The sequence below is a fragment of the Nicotiana attenuata genome, chromosome 7, assembly GCF_001879085.1.
Source record: "Nicotiana attenuata strain UT chromosome 7, NIATTr2, whole genome shotgun sequence".
In the NCBI taxonomy this organism is placed as follows: Eukaryota; Viridiplantae; Streptophyta; class Magnoliopsida; order Solanales; family Solanaceae; genus Nicotiana; species Nicotiana attenuata.
The window spans coordinates 94,987,821-94,995,171 of NC_031995.1; positions in this window are offsets into that span (position 1 = coordinate 94,987,821).

Here is a 7,351-nt window from a genome sequence, read left to right on the forward strand (position 1 = left end):
GCATCGGCAATAGCAATATAGCTTTTAAGGCTGGATCGAATCTTTGTCCTCACAGATCATCCCGATTACTGGCCCGTTGTTGTGAGCGGGCAGCGGATTATTGGTCACATTTGGGACATCCTCATCCTTCAACACAATTTTCCCTTGCTCTATTAAGTTCTCCACCGCTTGTTTCAAAGTCCAACAGTCATTTGTATGATGGCCCTCTGCCCCTGAATGGTATGCACACCTGACACCAGCTCTGTAGGCAGGCGATGTCGGGTTTTGTCTGTTATGAGGAACGGCTGCAGTAGACCCATTTGGACAAGTTTCGGGAATAGACTAGAGTAAGATTCACCAATTGGGGTAAAGTTTGGTCTCCTGGGTGGTTCCCGAGGACGGAAGTTATTCTGCGGAGGTCGGGGATTATAGTGGTTCTGGTGGGGAGGCTGATTTCTTTGGAATGGAGGTTGATTTCTGTTGGCTTGTGGCTGCGGTCGGGCGAAAGGTTGAGCATTCATGACCGCATAAGGTGGGGGGGCATAAGCCGTATCAGCATGAGGATAGTAGTGTTGAGGGGTTCTTTCAGAAAACACAGGTCTCGGAGCCCGATATCTTCTTCCCCCCGATGCTGCCATAACTGTTTCTTCTTTCTTTTTACCTTTGGCCATCCCTCGAGACCCGCCTTGGATGTCTTGGGAGGTTGCTCTGATGGCCGATTGACTCAAAATCCTGCCCGTTTTCAAACCATTCTCTACCATTTCGCCAATTTTAATTGCCTCTGCAAAAGGCTTGCCCATGGCCGACATCATGTTCTGAAAGTAATCTGCTTCCTGGGCCTGGAGGACGATAGTGACCATTTCTACCTCGTCCATGAGAGGTTTCACCCTAGATGCCTGTTCGCGCCATTTAATAGTGTATTCTCTGAAGCTCTCTGATGGCTTTTTCTTCAGATTTGCCAAAGAATTCCGGTCTGGTGCGATGTCGATGTTATATTGAAATTGCCTTACAAAGTCTCTAGCAAGATCGTCCCAAATGTGCCAACGTGAGACGTCTTGGTCCATGTACCATTCTGAGGCAATGCCTACTAAGCTCTCTCCGAAATAGGCCATCAACAACTCTTCTTTTCCGCCGGCCCCACGTAACTAATTGCAATACTTCTTCAAGTGAGCAACGGGGTCGCCGTGCTCGTCATACTTTTCAAACTTTGGTGTTTTAAACCTCGAGGGCAAGTGTACATGAGGGAACATGCACAAATCTGTATAAGAGACACTCTTTTGCCCACTCAAGCCTTGCATATTCTTTAAACTCTGTTCGAGGCTTCTCATTATCTTCGTCATCTCATCCTGCTCTGGGGCTTTGGGGGTTTTGTCTTGCCCCGGTGTAAGCTCAAATGGCGGTGGCTGAGGATACGTGTATGTGGGATATTGAGGAGGATCTGCTTGAAAGATGGGATTTTGGAAAGTGAAGGCCGAGGGATCAATAGCAGGCCTTGGAAGTGAAGGCTGTGTGGTGGCGGAGCATGGTGGAGTGGTGAAAATATTGGGGAACTGCTCCCGATGTGAACACCTGGGGGCGTACCTCAGAATGTGTTCCTATGAAGTGAGCAGACGGGGTATACGGGTGACTGATAGGGATGTTAGAAGTACTCCCAGTTCTTGGGAACAATTCAGGAGAGCCAGGGATAGCACTTGGAGGCTCCCTGCCATTAGTCCATGCGTCCCACATCTCCATCATTCGGAAACGTAGTATCCGATTTTCTTCAGCTGTGGCAGACTCGGAGGCCGGGATCCCTGAGATGGGGCTGTCTTCGGTGATGAGAACTGGTGGCAAAGTCATTTCAGATGACATTTCTGTACTTCCTTTTGATCTGGTAAAGTATTGATGCGATGCCAGTTTACCACAACCAACCACCGTTTCTAAAAGCTAGGCTGGGATTGACAGCAACACACGGTTAGTTTGCGATAAGTAACAGATAGGTAATCGCACATTGGGGTGTGATGCACCTATACAGTTAAACGGATGTCTACATGTTTGCACTGGTTGCATGCGTCATCCCAAGTCACCGGTTTAACTTGAATCCCAAATCGAGGAAAATTTCGACTTCCCAATTGGAGTCTGCGAACCAGAAATTCTGAATAAGGAATTCTGTTGACCCGAGGGAAGGTGTTAGGCACCCCCGGATCCCGTGGTTCTAGCACGATCGCTTAAATTATTATAATTGGCTAAAAATCTGATTTTAATACATGTTTTAACTTATGTGCTTTTTAAATTTAAACCGCTTTTATTATTTATTTTTAAAGAGAATTGGAACGTCGTGAAAACGCGTCTCGAACCACGTCACATAAAAATGCACCCGCGGTTTTTGACACATTTCGACTTCGTTGAGATTTGGATTTGGGTCACATAAATGTGCACCCGAATTTAGGAAGGTAGTATTATTAAATAACGCGCCTAAAGCAACTACGCGTTGTTAACTTTGCGAGGGCCATGGAAGATTTGCTAAATGGCACGCCTCGAATTCAAAGGATTAAACAAGATTAATTAAACGAGGGCCATGCAATTTAAGGTTTTATTGGGCATGGCACGCCTCGGTTTATTTTAACTTCTAGACTTAATTGTGAGGGCCATAGCTATTTGCAGTGCATCATTCAAATTTACAATCAGTTGAAAATTGAACTTCAACGAGAGTAAACTAAGAAGGAAAATCATCTGTTTCATAGGCCAAGCCATTAAGATCTTGGGTCAAAAATGCAAATCAAATAATGTGGCAAATAAATATTAAACATAGAATGTTCTTGAAATTAGCTCTTCAGACTGAAAATGAGTATATGGTAAACTTGAAATCTTCACGTTGTACATTCAAGAATTCAATTTCTGATCATTATTAGTGAGAAAATGGTTAATGGATGAATCTATGTTATTACTTTAAAAAGATTTAAGTACCAAGATAATTAAGTTACAATTAAAACTAAGATGCACCACACTTCTAAACTTCTGAAAATGTTCACGAAAATAAGTCCAAAATGGACTTTAAATCCTTGGCCTAACTGAGTCATATTAAAGTCTGCTTACCCCAGATTAATCACCAATAACAAACGACCCATTTACAGCTTTTCGCATAACCAAATGAAAATGAGCAACTAAACATTCAACAATCCACCAAACGGGATCTTAAATAAGCAAAAACACATTTGAAGAAGAAAATTGTATATACAAGGTTAAACATGCTTTGGACTTGACACAACTTTTGACAAGAACAACAGAGAAATAAGAATTCCTTCAAACCAATTATACAAATCCAGCAAAATCATAGTCTAGGCTCAAACCATATTAAAATTGACACTAGAATAGAATGAGAGAGGCAAGGATAGAACCTGAAGTTGCTTTAAATTTCTAAAGAAAATCCAGCAGTTACACGGGCTGAAACAGAGAGACAGCTGCGACCGGAACTCGACAAGACAATCAAACTTCAAGCAGAAACGCAAACCGAATCATGAACGGGCTCACGACGGCGACGTCGAAGCCTACCGGAAAAACTCGAAGCTCAAAAGGGTCAGAGCTGTTGCATTCTTGCGGGTTTTAGTGGCTGTTTTCCAGCTATTTTGAGCTATTTTGCGGGTGTTCAAGGGTGGTTGATTTTGCTGGGTAAGGGAGCTATTTTGGTGATGAAGATGGAGGTTCGTGGCTGCCTCTTTCGAGCAGATTTTCAGCTCATTTTTGGAGCTTTTCTATGGCTTTTAATTGGATTTTAAGGAAATTGTTACATGGTATTAATGGAAGAAGAATTGATGATTGATGATGAGGAAGCAGAGACGAGAAGAGGGATCTGACTGCTTCGTCTTCAATATGTGTTCTTTTATTTTTAGGTCCTTTGCGGCTGAAAGCTGATGGTGTATCCCCCCCTTTTTTTTAGAGTGTTTGTGGTGTTAATTTATAGGGGTAGGAATTAGGTTAGGTCAAATGGGGAGAATGGGTATGAGCTCAATGTTTGGGCTATCCCAAATTGGGCATTTTCAATTAAGACCAAACAAAATTAGCCCCAAATTCAATACTCTTTCTTCTAACACAAGAGCAAAAATACTACACCAATTATTAATTAATCCTATTTGAGTAAATAACTATAAAAATAAAATTGACCATTAAAATAAACTATTTTTGGTATTTTTCAAGATTTTATGACTACAAAACATTAATGCAACTACTCTTTTTTTTTAACTTTCATTTTCTTGTAATAAAATAAAGTAAAAGAGTCAAAATTAACTAAAATAGCTATATTAGGACTAAATTAAATATTTACGTGTTAAAATATGAAAAGTCTTGGGGAGGGTCAAAAATCACATGTCTACAGTTCTGTGTATTTTAGCCTCATTTCCCCTACTTGATGCCATATGTATGTGTATTTGGTCTGGTTTCGGGGATTTTTGGATTTAATTGGGATACTTAGTCTCAAGGTTGGGTGCTTAAGCTGAAAGAGTTGACCGAAGTTTGACTTTCGTGTAGACGACCCCGAAATGATATTTTGATAGTTCCAATAGATGATTTTGGGCTTAGGCGTGTGTCAAGATTTGGATTTGGAGGTATGTAGGTTAATTTGGTGCTTTTTAGCGAAAGTTTGAAAGTTGAACGTTTGGAAGGTTCATAGGTTTGACCGGGAGTTGATTTTGATGATATCACTTTCGTCTTGTAGTTTCGGGAGTTGGAATGGGTCCGTTGTGTCATTTAGGACATGTTTGCAAAATTAGAGGTCATTACGAGTTGAATTGATATGGTTCGGCATGAGTTCTGGAAGTTGAAAGTTCATTCGTTGCTTAGGCTTGAATCGAGTTGTGATTCATGGTTTTGATTTTTTTTAAATGTGATTTGAGGCTTCGAGCAGGTCCGTGTTATGTTTTCGAATTGGTTGGTGTGATTGGACAGGGTCTTGGGGTCCTCGGATGTGTTTTGGATTGGTTTCGGTTTATTTTAGATTGTGTTGCAATGCTGAAATTTTGCTGAGTCTGATGCTTTCGCACCTGTGATGGATGGGCAGGTGCGAGTCCGTAGATGCGGACCAGGAGCCGCAAAAGCAGAATTGTGCTGGAGGAGCAAGGGCCGCAGATGCAGATGTGTTAATGTAGAAGTGTGGTCGCATCTGCAATGGAGGACTGCATAAACGGGTGCATAGGTGCGTGGGAGTTTACCGCAGAAGCGGGTTATAGGTGTGTGGGAGTTGATCGCAGAAGCGGGAGGTCGGACTTAAGTGGAACTCGCATATGTGAGTTTTTGGCTACAAATGCGGTAATTCAGACGGCGAATGTGGTACCACTAGGCACCTTATAACATTTCGAGGGTTTGGTCATTTTTCATGAGCTTGGTTGGAGGTGATTTTTAGAAGACTTTTCACAACAATTGAAGAGGTAATTGAAGTTTACTTAATTTTGATTTTATATATTGACTACCCAAGAATTATTACACCTAGTTTATGTGAATTAAAGATGAAATTTGGGGATATTTTACTGTAGTTGTGGCAAGTAAAAATTGGTAATTTGAGGGTCGATTTGAAGTTAGATTTGGGTGACACGCCTATATTTGGACTCGTGTCGGAATGGGTGTTCGGAATTTGGGAGTTTTGATGGTTTCCGCGGTGCGGGCACGAGATTTAATTTGTATATTTAATTCAAGATCTTAGATTTAAGGTTTGGGTTTGTCTTATATGGCTTTTATTGATGATATTAAGTTATGTTGGCTAGATTCGAGTCGCTCGGAGGCTAATTCGCGTGGGAAGGGCTTTGGAGTATCGATCACGCGCTTTGAGGTAAGTAACATATCTAAACGTGGTTTGAGGGTAATTATTCATGTGAACTATGAGATTTGATGTGTTTTAGGGCTGACACACGTGCATGCTGATGGGTGTGTGTGCGTACACTGGGATATTTATGATCCGGATGGGCTTTAGACTACCATAAGACATGGTTGCTTTCGTGCCTCATTATATTTGCATTTTCTCTACTTGTATGATTATTTGAGCTATGATTCTTGTTAGAAAGCTTGCCTAGGCTATGTACTTATCTGTTCGAGACATAATTGGGCTATTTTTGTTGTTTTTTGGGTTTGCCTTAATTGTGGTCAAAATCTCAATCATATTCTTCATATGCATGTTATATCTTAGTAGTTGTACATTATTTGTTTGTTATATCACATGCTGTTGTTGCCTTCTATATGTGATACTGTTTGGGCTGAGTTCAATGAGATGTGAGCCACTGAGACTTGAGCGGTTGATGACTAATATGGGCCATAGAGCCGCATTGTGAGTTATGCTGGATCAGGTTGCACATCACAACAGATTTGTATTCAGATCGGGTTGCACATGGCAACGGACGCTTGGGTCAGGACTACCCCTCTGGAACTTGATATCATAGTGAGCGCAGGCACAAAATTATATATGTGCTTTGGTAAGGGGAATTTATGCCAAGCACCCGTACAGTGTTGAGTATGGTTGTGTGTGTGATGGTGAGGGTCACTTGAGCCAGGCACTGTGAGTGTGGTGAGTTGTGATGTTATTGACTTGACATGTATATTTTACATGTAGGCATAAAAATGCTTTTTCCTCATGCTAGTTGGTAAATGAAATGTCTTGTCTGTTGTTGAAAGTTTGGAAAATCACAGCTCCTTTATAAACTCACAGTTTTAGAAATTTCGGCAAAAGATTAGGCTTTGACTGTTACACTTGGAAATCATGTCTACTTTTTTTCCTAATTGTGAACGAGCCGAACATGTAATCTTTGAGTTATTTACTTTTATTGTTTTCATTATATTATGCGTTGTTGTTGACTATTGGTGTTGGACACTGACCTTCTTCTAAGGTCGTCACTGCTTTTAGCTTGAGGTTCGGTTTGTTATTTATTGAGTACATGGGGCCGGTTGTACTCATACTACACTCTGCACGTTATGTGTAGATCTAGGTACTTCCCGGCATGGTGATTGCTAGAGGTTTGCACCGGTATCAGCTTGTGGAGACTACGAGGTAGCTGCTATGTTGCTCGTAGACCTTGAAGTTCTCTTTCATTTATTTTTGTTATCACTGTTCTATTGTTCAGGCAGTTGTATTGAGGATTTGGTCATGTATTTTGAGATTTTGTAGTGCTCATATACTCGTTGACACCAGATTAATGGGATGGTTGTAGTTGTGTTATTGTTGTTTCTTTAGTTATTTATGATATTTCTGCTGTTGAGATTGTTAAGCTTCAGTTATTTGAGTTATTGTTATTGTGAAATTATTGGTTTTCCTAGCAAGCAGTATTAGGTGTCATCATGACTCCAGTGAAATTTGGGTCGTGATAAGTTAGTATTAGAGCCTTAGGTTTCCTAGGTCTCACGAGTCATGAGCAAG